Raw genomic sequence first — 14,685 nt, 5'->3', positions numbered from 1 at the left:
AGAAATCACTGCCCTCTTCATCCAACTCTGCGCAAACCTGCCATTCACAGCAATGCAAAATGAAATGTTTTAGCATATGCATCTTGCTGCAAAGGATTGTTGAACCCATCCTCCAGGCCCAAACTAGAGATTCAGAATATTTCCTCTTTTTTTTCCAATTTTTAAGCACAATACATTCCAAATGAGGACATAAACATGTAATTAAAATGTGAGTTAAGTTGTTATTCACAGTGAAGAGATAATCCTGCATCATAATTCGCTCCTACAAAAGCTGCAGCTCCCACAAAGACCAAGCCTTTCACCAAAGCCATGTAGAACAGATTCTGCGTTTCTGAGAAGAATGTCAACACCTCTGACTTTCTGAATTCCCTGCTGGCAAAATGAAGTTGTAACTGATACAAAGACTTTCCATTACTGTCACAGAAAAGCTCCTTTAGCTTTTTTCTTCCACAGAAGCTTCTTCTTCAATATTATAATCAGTTACATTAAAGGTATTTGGAATAAGTTGATTATTTGGTTAGTTACTTCCTATGAGGCTCCTAAGCACAGCACGTTGCAGTTACAAAACTCTTCTTTGACTGCATACTAGACAGCTCATACATTTTTCAAACCCAAGTATAAACTATGTTTTACACTAAACTGTCTCTTAAAAATAAAAATAATTCTCTAAGAAGATGGCTGGAAGAGCACAACACAGGCAGCTGATCCCAAGGGTTACAGTCATTCCATACCTGCACCCAAATCTCCTCTAGTCTGATGAGGGATGCACACCAGATCTCCTCTTCCCTTGCCTACACTCACTTCTGCATATAAAAACTCAAGAATTATTAATGGTGATCTCTTAATATAAGTGATGACACTTCTCCAAAGCACATCTGACAACTTTAAAATCATCCCTGCTGAGAAAAGCAGCTTTTGAACAGCCGTCCTGGAGATCTTTACAATGACTATTGTCCTGCACAGGCAGGCAATTTCGAGTTGTGCTGCTATTTTATGTGAATTAATGTTTTAACTGAGATTATTTCTGAGGTATGAATAAAACAACAAGAAGTTGAAGACAAGTTCAAGAAATACATGCAAATTTACTGACTGACCTTAATCTATCTTAACAGTACTGTATGTCACTAGATTATTTTTATTTACTCTGGAGAATCCTGTGCCCCTTTACGCTGCAAACAAAGCACTGTAAATCTGACAAACATTAATATTTTGGTGAGAAGTCTTATTTCTAACTTTTCTTTTCCTGCTCCAAAAGCTCTTTGTAATGATCCCAGCTACACTACTAGAAAATGCAGAAGTTTTCAACATTGCTCTAATTGGTCTGTAATTAATACAAGATAATACTACCTTTTTTTTTTTTTCTATAACAAGCTTTCAGATGAGCTGGGTGCAGGAACATCCATCAATGACTTTGTGCTCTCAAGTGCTTTCATGCAATTATACAGTGCATCATGTTACTTAAAAGCTGAAATAGCTTGTTTGTTTCTACACAGCTGTTAAAAATACATTATATGATGTTTTTTCAGAGGTATATATATTTTCAAATATTTTAAGTTCTGTGCAAAATAACAGTTGTTAGAGGTTTTATTGTTTGTTGTTGTGAAGGCATTGGAAAGGAATTTTTGTTTGGCACAGTTTAATAATTTTCATGCAATTGGAAGTATTTTAGCTCCACATTTTCCAACAGTAGTAAAGGAAAATGTTATTTATTTGGCCAGTATTAAAAACATCTTTCATTCTCCCAGATTTATATGTATATCCAATGCTCTCGTTCATGTCTGAAGCTCATCACAAATAGCAGAGAACACGCAGTGCCTATCCCAGTAAATCATACTCTATGGAGATTACAAATGTATTAGGACTTTCTCTTCGGTGAGACTTAAGACATTTTTCTCCTCATGTTCGAAACAGTATTTTCTCATAAAATTTTCGTAAGATGAGAAGCTATTATTTTTTCAGGTGCAGTAAATGCTAAATTAGCATGCCAGTAAGACTTTCAAATTTAAATTGATTATCTTTGATTTCTTTAAAGTACCAATTAACTGCCATTTTACCAACTAGAATTAGAAACAGTTATGTGCGTGCAGACAGTCACATAACAGGGACATTTCTCCATTTACAACAGAGAAATAATTTACTGCAGGCATGAAACACAGTGCAAATGCTATAGTAAAACAGTACTGTGGCCAATCCCATTAGCAACTGTGCTATCTACTGTAATTCTTCCAGCACATTATCTCCTACAGTATAGAGGACTTGTAAGAAATTTACTGCACAACATCATAAAGTCAGGAATCAGCTCTGAGAAGTAAATAATTACTTGTCTAAGTTCATTTTTATTAGCAGAGCTGCAGATGTTAATGGGTTAAATCCTGTAGTTAGGTAGGCATGTTTTTAACTGCTCTGTCAAAATGATACAATTCCAGAGAGTATCTACAGAAAACTTATAATTTGTAGACAATACTATATGTGCATAATTGTGCTCCTAAAGGGAAATATATTTTAGCTAATAAATGCAGTGAGTAAATTAAGCCTTTTCTGCACAAAACACATCTACACAGCCATTCATTTTCATTCATTATACAAGTTTAGCATACTCCAGCATCACCAAAGCAGCAAGGCTGACTTCTCTGAACTGCTGTCTTCCTCCAGCCCCTTCATCAACAATCTCCAGACCGAGGTCCTCACACCTCTCATGCTGCCTGCTTTCCTAGCATAATGCTTGCACTGCATGTTCTTTATTTCTCTTTCCCGTATTTTCACTGCTCCTCCTTTTTTTTTTTTTACCCCCATATGGAATGAGACAAATGCAGGTCAAAGTTTGCAGCATGTTAGGTGTGCTCAGTCTTGGCTGCAGAACACCAGTCTCTTACAAATGCCAACCCAGCGCTCAAAGATCCATCTCAATTAATTGAATCCTCAGACTATAGAGTTTTACAGAGACCAAAGACCTGCAGTTACTAACAGATCCAACACCTGAGCCAGCACAGCAGGTTTCTTTACTCTTAGATCCAATTTAGACTTAGTTTTAGCAATCATCATAATTATTTTATTATCAAATACTCTATAATCAGATATAACACAGGAAAACAAAAACAAAACCCAAAAAGCAGCATTCAGAGAATTACAACTGATAAATTGTTTCACCTCTGCTTCGTTAACAGTTGGAAAGTAACAGGGTTACTGTTGGCTTGCTGTTTGCTTCTAGCTGATCTGCAGTCATTTAAGCAAGATTCGTATTCACATTTTAATATTTAATAAAATACATAGGATGCTAAGTGCATCACTCTAAAGATGCTGATTATATTACAGTAAAATGCTAACTTTCCAACTTGCTGTATTAATCAATAAGGCTGCCTCAGTTGCACAAAGATGATTAAATTTTCATTGCAGTTCACTAAAAGTAAGATTAGCTATAAATATTTTAACAAAGATAATAAAAGTAGATTGTTAATATTTTATTTATTGTGAATAGAATTTTTAAAACACCTTTAAAAAAAAAAAAACTGTTTGAAAGATTTTTTTTTTCTAGAAGTTGATTGTTAAGAACTAACGAAAAGTTATGGAGATGAAATTCTTTGCCTGGGTATCTGGCTTTTCATAGTACTCACAGAATGAGTCTTCTTACCTGCAGTGTTTTGAATGAGAACTGAAGTGAGGGACACATTTCAGAACCAAGATAGAAGTATGGATCTTACATACCTGGAAGAAAAGGATAGAAACAGAACTTCTAAGTATAAAGGTTAATTTTACCCATTTGGTTAACAAAGTACAAGGCCTGAAAGGTCAAATTTATTCTACTTTTCTTCACATAAGACAGTGGAGTTGCCCTGAAAGATCACACAAGTAGCCAGGGAGAGCTTAACTCTCAGCAATTCCTCTTAAAGAAAAAAGAAAAATACTCCAAAGTCAGGAAATTAGAAATTGTGTGTGCTGGAGTGGCCACATTCCCAGTTGGATTGCCCTGAAATAGTGGTTCATAGCACTGGGAAAGTCACTGCATAAAGTCAGTCTTTTGAAGCTCAACACAGATGCTGTTGTCTGCTGCTCTTATCATAGCTGTGAATAGCAGAAATATTACAGGACTGAACAATACCATGGGGAATACACTCCCATGCTCAAACTGTTGAAGAGCAAATTCTACACTTAAGTAACTTGACCAATTTGGACGGATATATATATATATATATATATATTTTTTAATATATATTTATATATATATATATATGTAGCAGAGAAAGATTAATTTCATATTTTTCAGATGTAATCAACTTGGGTTTGAGACTATTCTGAAAGAAAAGAAATATGACAAAGGATCAATTAAAAACAACATTCCTGTTAACACAAGTTTGATGTGAGATTTCAAAGAAAGCACTCAAAGCAATCAAACAGGATTTCTGCCACAGCACTACCAGCAGCTGGAATTGTATACACATAGTGAAATCTCACATTTGACTTTGGAACTTCACCCTTGATTGTTTCCCATACGAATGAACTACTGATTACACCTGGTATGCCATTTCATCAAAATGCTACCAGTACAAGAAAGATCTCACACTGATTGTGCTACAATTCCCTTGGCCAGAAAAAGTGTACACTAATCCAATCACCCTGTGGATTTTGTAGCAAATGTACCAACCTATACATCAGAAATGCTTACAGAAAAAAAATAGGCTTTCTGCAAGTAGATCAAACCAGCTCTAGATAATGTTTGAAAAATTAAGCAGACATTTGGAACCATAAGAGAAAACAGAACTGTGCCCCAGAAGGATTAAAAAAAGAAAGAAAGAAAGAAAGAAAGAAAATAAGGTAGAGCAGTATACACTTGGGGTACATCACCCCCAGCAGGACCAGGAACAGATGTCTAAAGTTTGCAGCAGCAACTGCTGTTCATGTACCAGTGCCTGGTGCAGCCAAGCCTGGCCTGATAATGTGTGCTAAGCACGCTCAAATTAAGCAGTGCACAAGGAGCATGACAACAAAATATTATTATAATGCAGTCTTACATAGAACAACTTATTTCAGACTCAACCGTTTGGATACTAGACCAGTGTTTGTGTTTGGAGAAAAAGGAATAAAGAAAAAAAAGGCAGTTATCAGTTAGAGTGGCCTGAGGAAGCAGATTTCAGTTTATGATTACGCTGGGCAAACTGCATTACATGGACTGAAAGGCTTATCGTTACTTTTTAAAAACGAGATAGTAAACATTTTAATGGGTTTTATTTTCTCTATTGATTGCATTCTGTTGCAAAATCCATCGTGTTTTATTTTTTTAGATGCAAGTGGACAGCAGCAATAAAAGAAAAACTCCTTAATTACTTTTCCTTCTTGTACCCCTTTTCCCTTTGTAATTATCACAAATAAGTTTTAGAAGTGACATCCATTCATTTCTTTCAATCATGATAGATTCTAACTATAAACAAGGAGAAGAGTTATTTCATCTCTTGAACATACATTTCCACTAACACTAACTATTGCCTGGCTTGTTACATCTGAAGAGCTAGTCTATTTTAATTTATGATCACATTAACTGTGTCTGGGGTATTAGTCCCAGAGTGCTTTAGTTCTAGGATAATTCTAATTGTGTTAAGTCTCTCATTTGAGTAATTCCTGTAGGTAGCATTATCTCTTAAATCTAGCCTACGCAGTCATGAAGGGCACACAGTTTATTAAGTAAGGTTGTAAATGATTCCAGTATATAATATTCACACCCTTAGACGCTTCATAGGTAGCTTCAGCCTAGCTTGAATTCATTCCTCATTTAGAAAGCCAAATTTAAAAGTGTCCCTAAGGCACAGAATGTGAAAGACAACTCCATACCATCTGTGCTGTGCAATCTAAGATACTACTTCTCATATTGATACATGAGATGTAAGAATAAAGAAGAAATACTCATTTGAAGGCCCTATACAATCTGTTAGACTCTAGGAGCTGGGAAAGTGTACAAATGCTATCAGTGGTTATTGGTAGTGGTAGATTCAAAGGAACTGAATATTTTTATTGGAAAAAGCAGAATTCTGCCTAAAATTCACTTCTACATTTTGAAATGAATGATTCACCTTAGCAGTAGCAAGTTTTTGTCTCGCAAATATATTTCAGCAACTTATTTCTATGATTAGAAAGATGTAATCTCAGCAGATAGGCAGCAGTTGTCACCCCCCACCCTTTCTCCTTTTTTAAAAAAGTTCTTCCCTATGAGATTTCCAGTTCATTTAACTACTATTCCAGTAAACATAAAATTGTCTTTTAAGAAAAAAACAAACTCTTCTTGTCACAATAGTTTGTAACAACTTCCCAGAGTGACACCTAGTGATACCTATATTTATAGGCAGCATTTGGTTTTTCTTTTCGAGTACTTACTTCATTCACCAAGCCAGGCTACTCCAATACTTCTGAATGCTTTCTTCATGTTTCTGTTTCCAACTTCTAGTAAAAAAACAAAACAAAACAAAATCACCACCAACAAAAAAACAGTAATTCAAAAAGACATAAATAAGATATTTGAGCTTTATCATAACTTGGCTAGATTTGATGAGAGAAGTGTTTGGATCTAACCTATTTTAGTCAATTAGCATTGTCCACAAAAAATGACTACGTACATCAGATTCAAATATAATCCAATTTTTCATTCTCTGAAACCTAAACAGAAGTAGCCCAAATTTGTACTATTCAAGCAGAACAATTAAGAATTAAGAATTCTTAATATGTACCATGCGTTTTGTACTCTTTGCAAACACTAATACATCAATGAGTTTTTGAAGTTCCAGAATTTAAGTACTGCCCAGACTTTCTACTGCATCTTACTGCATCTTAAAGCCTTAAAGCACTGTAAAGCTCTACATCATAATAATTCACGTGAAGTTTTCCTCTAAAAATTAGCTGGCCTATTAGTAAATTTAGAGAAGAAAATGTGCAAAGTTCAGAACAAAATAACTAGGACTTTTTTCTGTTTGTCCTGTTTTTATTTTTGTATGGTAATACAAAAAATAGTGCAATAAGAATGCTCTTAGGATGAAAAGCAGGAGTACATTCAAAGACTACGGATGTATCATACATGAACATTATGGATGGTGGCAAATAGTATCTTAACAAAAAATATTTTAAACAGGGTATCAGTGGCCCTGTTTAAGGGTTGACTTTGAGGACTTGTCTGTTGAAGATGCCTCGTTTTAACATTAGAGGGGTGACAGCTTAGGACAATTTTTGTCTTCCTGATCTGATACAATAAGGAAGGACTGCAAGCTGCATCTAACTGTAGTGTAAAGATTAATAAACTTTACATTTTCCTTAATGAAAATACATTGTGTTTAGATTTTAATTGTTGCACATAAGATAAAATGTACTTCGTTGTTTTACACGTGTCACATGCCAAGATAATCATAGCATGAAGAAGAAAGGTGTAACCAGTCTGGCAGATGTTTGCTGCATCTCATTGCAGTACCATCTCCTGGGGCTGCCTGAGGCAACAATCAGCAGCAAAGCCCAATGTGAACATCAGAATAAGGAAAGTCACAAATGCAAATATTAATAGTCACAGCCACTCTCTCAACTTCAGACAGACTGGCTGAGCAAACTGACTACGCAAACCTGACTCACGTCACCTTCTCGTTCTGCTCAGGCCCAAGGGTTACAATTTGTATCAAAGGAACATTGATCAAAATGAAAAAGAACTTTGAGATTTTACCACAAACATTTATTTGATCCACAAGTTGGCAATTCTTTTTAGATTAAGTAGATTTCAGATATTCTACAGGAAGTATCAGAGCTTTTTTTAATGCTCTTAAGTATTCTAAATATCATACCACTACTGAGTTTTGGTATAAAAAAAAAACGCACACTGGTTTAATCTACAAGACAATCATTCAGCTATTATTTAATATGAAACCCTAAACCTACACACATATGTGTGAGAACATAGCCAATTCAGTTTAATGTGAAAAACTCTAACGAAAACATTATCAAATGGCCACCCTTACAGTAAGGTCCAGCAGCAATCAAGTAGGATCTATCAAAAGAAATATGTAAATGAATTAAGGGAATTTTCTTAAATATATTTGGTAATCAACTAAACCCCAATTCCAGGCTCCCTTAGGTACAGTGTCAGAAACAGATGGTTATCTTTTCACCTCCAAAAAGAAGTGTTGTTTGATAATTAAATTTTGATCACCTACCATCTGCCTGCTAATGATTAGCAGCAACAGAATCATTTATCTGAACATACTTGGGGAGAAATTAATCTTGGACACTTTTGAAGAATTTGATGATCTTAGTTCACCTACAAAGTAAGGTAGACTCCAAGGTCTTCATTTCTTCTGTCAAACTATGAATCTGTGTTCAGATATTAACTGAAAAAAGCATCTGTATTGAAATATTAAGTTTACTCTAAATATATGCACATAGACCTGTATCCAATTTCATAGTTTCTACTTTCTAAGAAAGTCAAGAATGTTAAGTGAAGCCGGAACGGCTCTGCAACAATAAGAAAAATAAGACCTGTTGACTTCAAAACTATTAATTGAAAATTACAGGCAAAGCTCAAAGCTGACCCTCAGACAGTCATGCAACTTCATATAGGAAGGCTTCTCCCCTGCCCAGCTGCTTCTCTGAAGCAAGCCTTGCTTTCAGCGGCTACAGCAAGATTTTTATAGCGCATAAAATTATCCAGCAAGCACAGTCTAACTTCAAGTAGAAAAAAAATCATTTTTCCTCAGTGGAAAACATAAAATGGTTTGGAAAAAAAAGGTCTTTGTACTCTCTGTGAGGGTAAGGTCTTTTTCTTTTTAGTTCAGCAACTCCATCCACTGACCCTCTTCAGGACTCTCCTAATCTACTGCTTGAACTTTCTTCCCATAGAGTATCCAGCTCTCTCCAGTCATAATCATGTCCCTCTCCCTGCCTATTGAGCCCAGAAGTACCTAAGCTAGAACATGGTAGCCAAGCATTCTTCTTAGCTCTCTTTCTAGGCCGTAGCTTTTAATGTAGCACATACAAGGCTGAAAAATAAATACACTGTACATTTCTCCCATCTGTCATACACATCACTCCAACAGAAAACTGAGGATAATTCTTTCATGATGTGGAATTGCAATGCTTGCCCCTATGGGGATGCTGCTGAACAGTCAGTAGCATTGATACCTTGGCCTGTCAGTCAGTGTTTCTATTTGCATGCCATATGTTTGCAAGAAAAAAATTAAATTCATGTCTTTTGAATTCTCATTCTTCACAGCATTTTATCATTTCAGATGTGTATCTTCAGTAAAAGGCTTCCGACAAATACGAGGTAGTTCTTTAAGAGACTTTGGCAAGCATTCCTTCTCCTTGTTTGGATACAGGAAATTATGCTTTTTCTGACACAAACTTTAGAGTGTTTAACATTCCCTTCTCATCCTCTGATACTCAGCTGCCACCAGAGCAGATTCTGAAACATTTGTGGATAGAGCAGTAGGCTATTTTGAGGGAGAAGCCTTATGTCTATTCCATCAGACCTGAGTTAGATTTTCTGTATTTTAGTCATCAGCAGTCTTTGTGTTCAGTAAAACAACTCAGTAACATCCTACAGGTCCTATGAATAACATGATTTCTCTTTTGTGGTAAGAATTCTGTACTTCAGTAACACATCTGATATGACTGGATGTGAATTTATGGTGTCACTTCTGTTGGAGTCTTGAAGCCTCACCAACAAAAGTGTCCTTTTGCTAGTTTCCAGCAAAAAGAAAACAAGATCTATTCAACAGCTACCTCTTTTCATTCACATTGAGATCTATTCCAAAAGAGGTACAAGAATTCCTCAAAGTCTGTCCAATTGCTACTTACAGGTTTTTTTTTTTTTTTTTAAATCAGATAATCAAGCACACAGATTTCCTCAAATTAAAGCCATTCTCCTACCTGATGTAAAATTGGGCCTCACTAGACTGTAAGGGTAAGAATATTCAATGATAGAATTGAAAGGAACCCACAAGGATCACCGAGTCCAACTCCTGTTTTCACACAGAACCAAACAAAAATCGGACCGCGTGTCTGAGAGCACTGTCCCAAAAGTCACTGAGCTCCAGCAGCTCTGTTCCATGCCCACCACCCTCTGGTGCAGATCCTTTTCCCACCTAATGCTCCCCTGACGCAGCTCCACGCCATTCCCTCAGGTCCTATCACCATCACCAGAGAGCAGAAACCAGCGCTGCCCCTCTGCGGAGCTGCAGGCTGCAGCTTCTCCGGGCTGAACAAAGCAAGGGACCTCAGCTGCTCCCCACACCTCCTGCTCTCCAGACCCTTCCCAATCTTTGAAGACTCCACTGTATGCTCTTTGACAGTTTTATGTCCTACACTGTGGCACCCAACTGGCACCCAGTGCTGGAGGTGGGGCCGCAGCAGGCAGAGCAGTGGGACAACCCTCCCTCAGCCGGCAGCGCTGGGCCTGGTGCCCCCCAGGGTACGGTTGGCCCTTTGGGCTCCAGGGCACGGTGCTGCCTTGGATTCAACTGGCAGGCAGCCAGAAACCCCAGATCCCTTTCCTGGGGCTGTGCTCCAGCCTCTCGTCCCCCAGTTTGTACACAGAGCCAGGGCTGCCCCATCTCAGGTGCAGAACCAGCACTTGCTTTTCTTCATGCACGTGGAGACCACCCTCGAGTTTGTCAAGATCCAGACACAAGGCCTCTCTACCCTCAGGGAGCCAACACTACTCCCAGTTCAGCGCCATCCACAAATTTACTTAACGTACTTCCAGATCTTTATTGGAGTCATCGATGAAAGCATTAAAGAGACCTGGTTTGAAAACAGAGCCCTGCAAAATCCCACTGAGTGGCAACTAGGGCAACTCCCAGACCACAGCCTCCCCTTGCCCAGCACAGCCCTGGTTTGGTCATGGTGGCACACTCCTGGGGTTGCAGTGCCATGCCGTGATGACGTCACCAGGCATCTCCCTGACGACCGCTGTGTGTACGGGGTCCCTGGCAACAGACCCACAGTCCTTAACCGACTTGCGTCTTGTGGCTGCTGACCCAAGAAGCGATTTATCCAAAGCTCTCCTTATCTCCCTCCGTCCCACCTTTCCGGAGGAGGATGGATCCTCCTCCACCAAAGAAGCTTAGGCTTCAGGGGAGCAGCAGCGAGCCTGAAGAAATGGAAATCGATCCACCTAAAGACGACGTCGAGCCCATGGAGGTGGATCTACCTCTGGAGGAAGAGCCAATGGAGGTGGATCCATCTCCACCAGGCCCGGGCAAATGCTGTAACACCACGCTTGCCCGGAGACGTCGTCACATCCGTTGGCGCACCAGGGGCTCTCGATTTCCATCTCGGCGTTGAAATGTCACCATCCGCCAGAGAGCCCCTGCGACAGCTGCTGCTCCCCACCCCCTTCCTTCTCCATTCCCCATCTTTCCCCAAGACCTCTCCCCTCTTCCTTCCCAAGCTCTGAGGAAAAGGGAAGGATTTGGACTGGTGTCCACTGAGCTGTGCTGAGACAAAGGGAGAAGTCCAGGAGATGGCCCTGAGCTTCCTGCAGCCTCCAGGTAAGCCCTAAGGAAGAGGGCAGGACTAGGTCTGGTGCTCAGTAAGCTATGCTGGGACAACAGGAGTCCAGCAGACAACCCCAGTTTCCTTGCTTCCTATAGGTGAGCCCTAAAGAAGAGAGCAGGACTGGGTCTGGGATCCACTAAGCTGCTGCGCTGGCACAACAGGAGGAGTCCAGCAGATGGCCCTGAGCTCCCTGCAGCCTCCAGGTAAGCCCTGAGGAAGAGGGCAGGACTGGGTCTGGTGTCCATTGAGCTGTGCTGGAACAACAGGAGGACTCCAGCAGACAGACTGAAATCTTGCTTCCTCCAGGTGAGCACTAAAGAAGAGGGCAGGACTATGACTGGTGTCCATTGAGCTGCTCTGCTGGGACAAAAGGAGGAGTTCAGCAGATGGCCCTGAGCTCCCTGCAGCCTCCAGGTGAGCCCTAAAGAAGAGGGCAGTACTGGGACTGGTGTTCACCAAACTGCTGTGTGGACAGCCCTGAGCAACCTGCAGACTCCAGGCAGTGTCAGAGAAGCTACAGAGGCAATCTGTGCCACTGGAGAAGCAGAAGACTTTGGTTTGGTCAGGAAGAAGAGCTGAAGTCCAGCATGAAGGTCCATTCCAGTTGCTCCATTGGGACTCTTTTTCAAGTCAGGACAATAAACAGTTGAAACAGTTTAAAACGACCATAATGATAGCAATAAAAAAGTAAAGCCAGTAAATACCTCTCTATCTCTGGTACTTCAGGGTCTGCCCTGGGACTGCTCTCCCCAGTGGGAACGGCTTTGCCCCACAGGCTGAGGCCCAGCCCAGGCCTGCGCCGCTGCTGCCGCCTGCAGCCGCCAGCCCTGTCTGCCCCGGGACAGGTGGTGCTGGCAGGTCTGTGCTCAGCACTGCTACACTGGCTCCAGAACTCATCTGCATGACAGCAGTGGGATGGGTGCACCAAAAAAAGGCATTTTCACACACAGCTCCTAAAGCCTTTCTTCTTGCTCCTTCCCAACGATTTCACTTCTCACAGCAAATTTAAAGAAAACAATCCCAGATTTCTTGCAGCAAAAGTTCACTCTGCACAGCCAGGAACAGCTGGCGGATGCCAAATGATGAAGAGCATCACTCACATCTTTACAGAAAAGAACAGCAATGACCGAAAGAGCACCTTCAGACACAAGCACAGCAGAGGCCCAAGCCTCCAAGCTTTCTGACTTAATAACACCACGGTCACTGACCTTTCCAAAGGCTTCATGTTCCTTGACATCTTTCATGTGCCATTCACTCCCAAAAGAGATGGAAAACAGTCCGCTATGATTCTTGCCAAACCAAAATTACACAAACACTTGCTCAAATTTAGGCCAGTTTCTCATTAACGGGTCTGTCAATTAACCTTTTTCATCACCCAAGGCAGCAGCATGAATCGTGAAAAGAAGGCACGAGAAAGAGTCAGGATAATGTCTTAACAGGTAAGATAAAAAGTAGAGTATGTGTGTGTACAATTCCAGTGTCTGTAACCCTCTTATTTATCAAGATGTCTCCGCAAGGCCTCTATAGCCTTGAAACAGCCAACAACTCTTCTCAGTTCTGTGTCACTTGCAAACTTTTTGGTGTACCTTTGAATCCTGCATTCCAGTCATTTACAAAAGCATTAAAGAGAACTTGTCCTGAATCGGAGCCCTGCAGAGCCCCCCTGCTGACTGATCATTGATTACATTAGGCCAGTGCCCAGTCACTGTTCCTCTTAGTCCATTTTGTGTCTCACAATTTCTGAACTCTTCCAAGGAGGCTTAACTAATATGAAATGGTACATTTGAATGTTTTCCTTTCTTTTTTAAGATACACTTTCCTTCTTTTTTTCTTGTTGCAGAAGAAACATTTTTCTCCTAACTCCCCAAATTCCCTTGTATATATTCCTTAGGGTATTAGACTTCAACAAATTTAGGCTGGAAACCATCCCTTGAAAAACAGACTTTGTTTTTCTTCGGGCTTTCTGTTCTTTTTGGACTACTATGCATTGTCTCTCCCAGTGCACTGTTTGTCAATAGTGGAGTGTCAGGTTTAAGAAAGTTACCATACAATTAGCCCATCTTAACAGATATATTCCTGCTTCATGATTTCAGCCCTATGTAGTTACACTTCATTTTACCAAAGGACTTAAGGCAACACTGCATAATCAAATATGAATGAGCTCCCAGAGTCTTTCCATGCAGAAAGACAATATAATTTAATTAAAGATAGCACAGTTTCCCAAAAGCACCGAAAGCATACCTGGGAAGATTTTCTTTAAAAAAGGGAGTAGCCAAAGTTACTGAAAAATTGAAATTCACAATAATCATCCACAGAACTACACTATAAATGCAGGGGAAATCAAGTTAATTGAAGTTAATTGAGATGCCTAGAAAAAGAATAATACAGTAATAGATTAACCTTTGGTGATTTTTCTTTCAACAGTTTTCCAGAAAGTATATGAACCTTAAATGCCATTCCGTTACAACAGATAATAACCAGATTGCTAGCTCATTAGACTTCATAATAGAAACAAGATTTTATGCATTCTAGTATATGTCCTCCAACACAACTATCGCTGATGCCCCTGTCATTTCAGTTTCTACTATAGAAAGGCAGGTGATATTCACTATATATGTGTATACATACATATATATATATGTATATACATACCCTTAGATAGAAACCATATAAATTTATGTGGGCTGCTCCAAAAGTAAGATCTCCTATTTTGTTCTGATGGCCCACGACATCAGATGCTGATGTTGGCTGTATGGCAGTTGCGGTCAAACCTTCCCACCTGCATTCTGCTACATTTTATTCCCATGCAACAGATAGTAGCAGAGAGGCAGTCTGACTAAATGGCACCTGAAATTGAAGTGCATATGAAGGAAAGGCATGTCATTGAATTCCTCCATGTGGAAAAAATGGCACCCAGTGACATTCATGAATGGTTGCTGGATGTTTATGGAGATCAAACACTCGATGTGAGCACAGTGAGATGATACCTTTCAGCAGCGGCAACACTGAAAGACAAGCCATGTTCTGGACGGCCATGCAGATTTTTACAAGCGTGGCATTGAGGCTAGCAAAAATACATAACAAATTGTGGTGACTGTTGAAAAAGATTGTTTTGTAACTGAGAATTTGCTCTATCAAGCAGTGTTGTGTTCTTCATGTCTGTGGTAGTTT

General features: G+C 39.7%; 2 long non-coding RNA genes across 9 annotated transcripts in view; one reads left to right on the top strand and one right to left on the bottom strand.

Annotated features, from left to right (window-relative positions):
- LOC116235935 (uncharacterized) overlaps positions 1-14,685 on the bottom strand; it is a 352,161-nt gene that overhangs the window by 204,018 nt on the left and 133,458 nt on the right. For all 7 annotated transcript variants that reach the window (XR_016468421.1, XR_016468418.1, XR_016468417.1 and 4 more), the window contains exons 3-4: positions 6,361-6,426; positions 3,629-3,702 (exon numbers count right to left, since the gene is read on the bottom strand). This is a non-coding gene — a long non-coding RNA (uncharacterized LOC116235935). The remainder of the gene's footprint in view (positions 1-3,628; positions 3,703-6,360; positions 6,427-14,685) is intronic.
- LOC149917302 (uncharacterized) lies at positions 10,718-12,451 on the top strand. 2 transcript variants are annotated; one of them, XR_016468416.1, is made up of 3 exons: positions 10,718-11,507; positions 11,610-11,717; positions 11,821-12,451. It is a non-coding gene; the product is annotated as an uncharacterized LOC149917302 (long non-coding RNA). The 2 variants fall into 2 exon arrangements; XR_016468415.1 differs by having other exon boundaries at positions 11,610-12,451.

Source organism: Phasianus colchicus, chromosome 7 (genome assembly GCF_987193195.1).
Source record: "Phasianus colchicus chromosome 7, bPhaCol1.hap1.1, whole genome shotgun sequence".
Taxonomy (NCBI): Eukaryota; Metazoa; Chordata; class Aves; order Galliformes; family Phasianidae; genus Phasianus; species Phasianus colchicus.
This window is presented reverse-complemented; position numbering and strand designations above follow the sequence as displayed.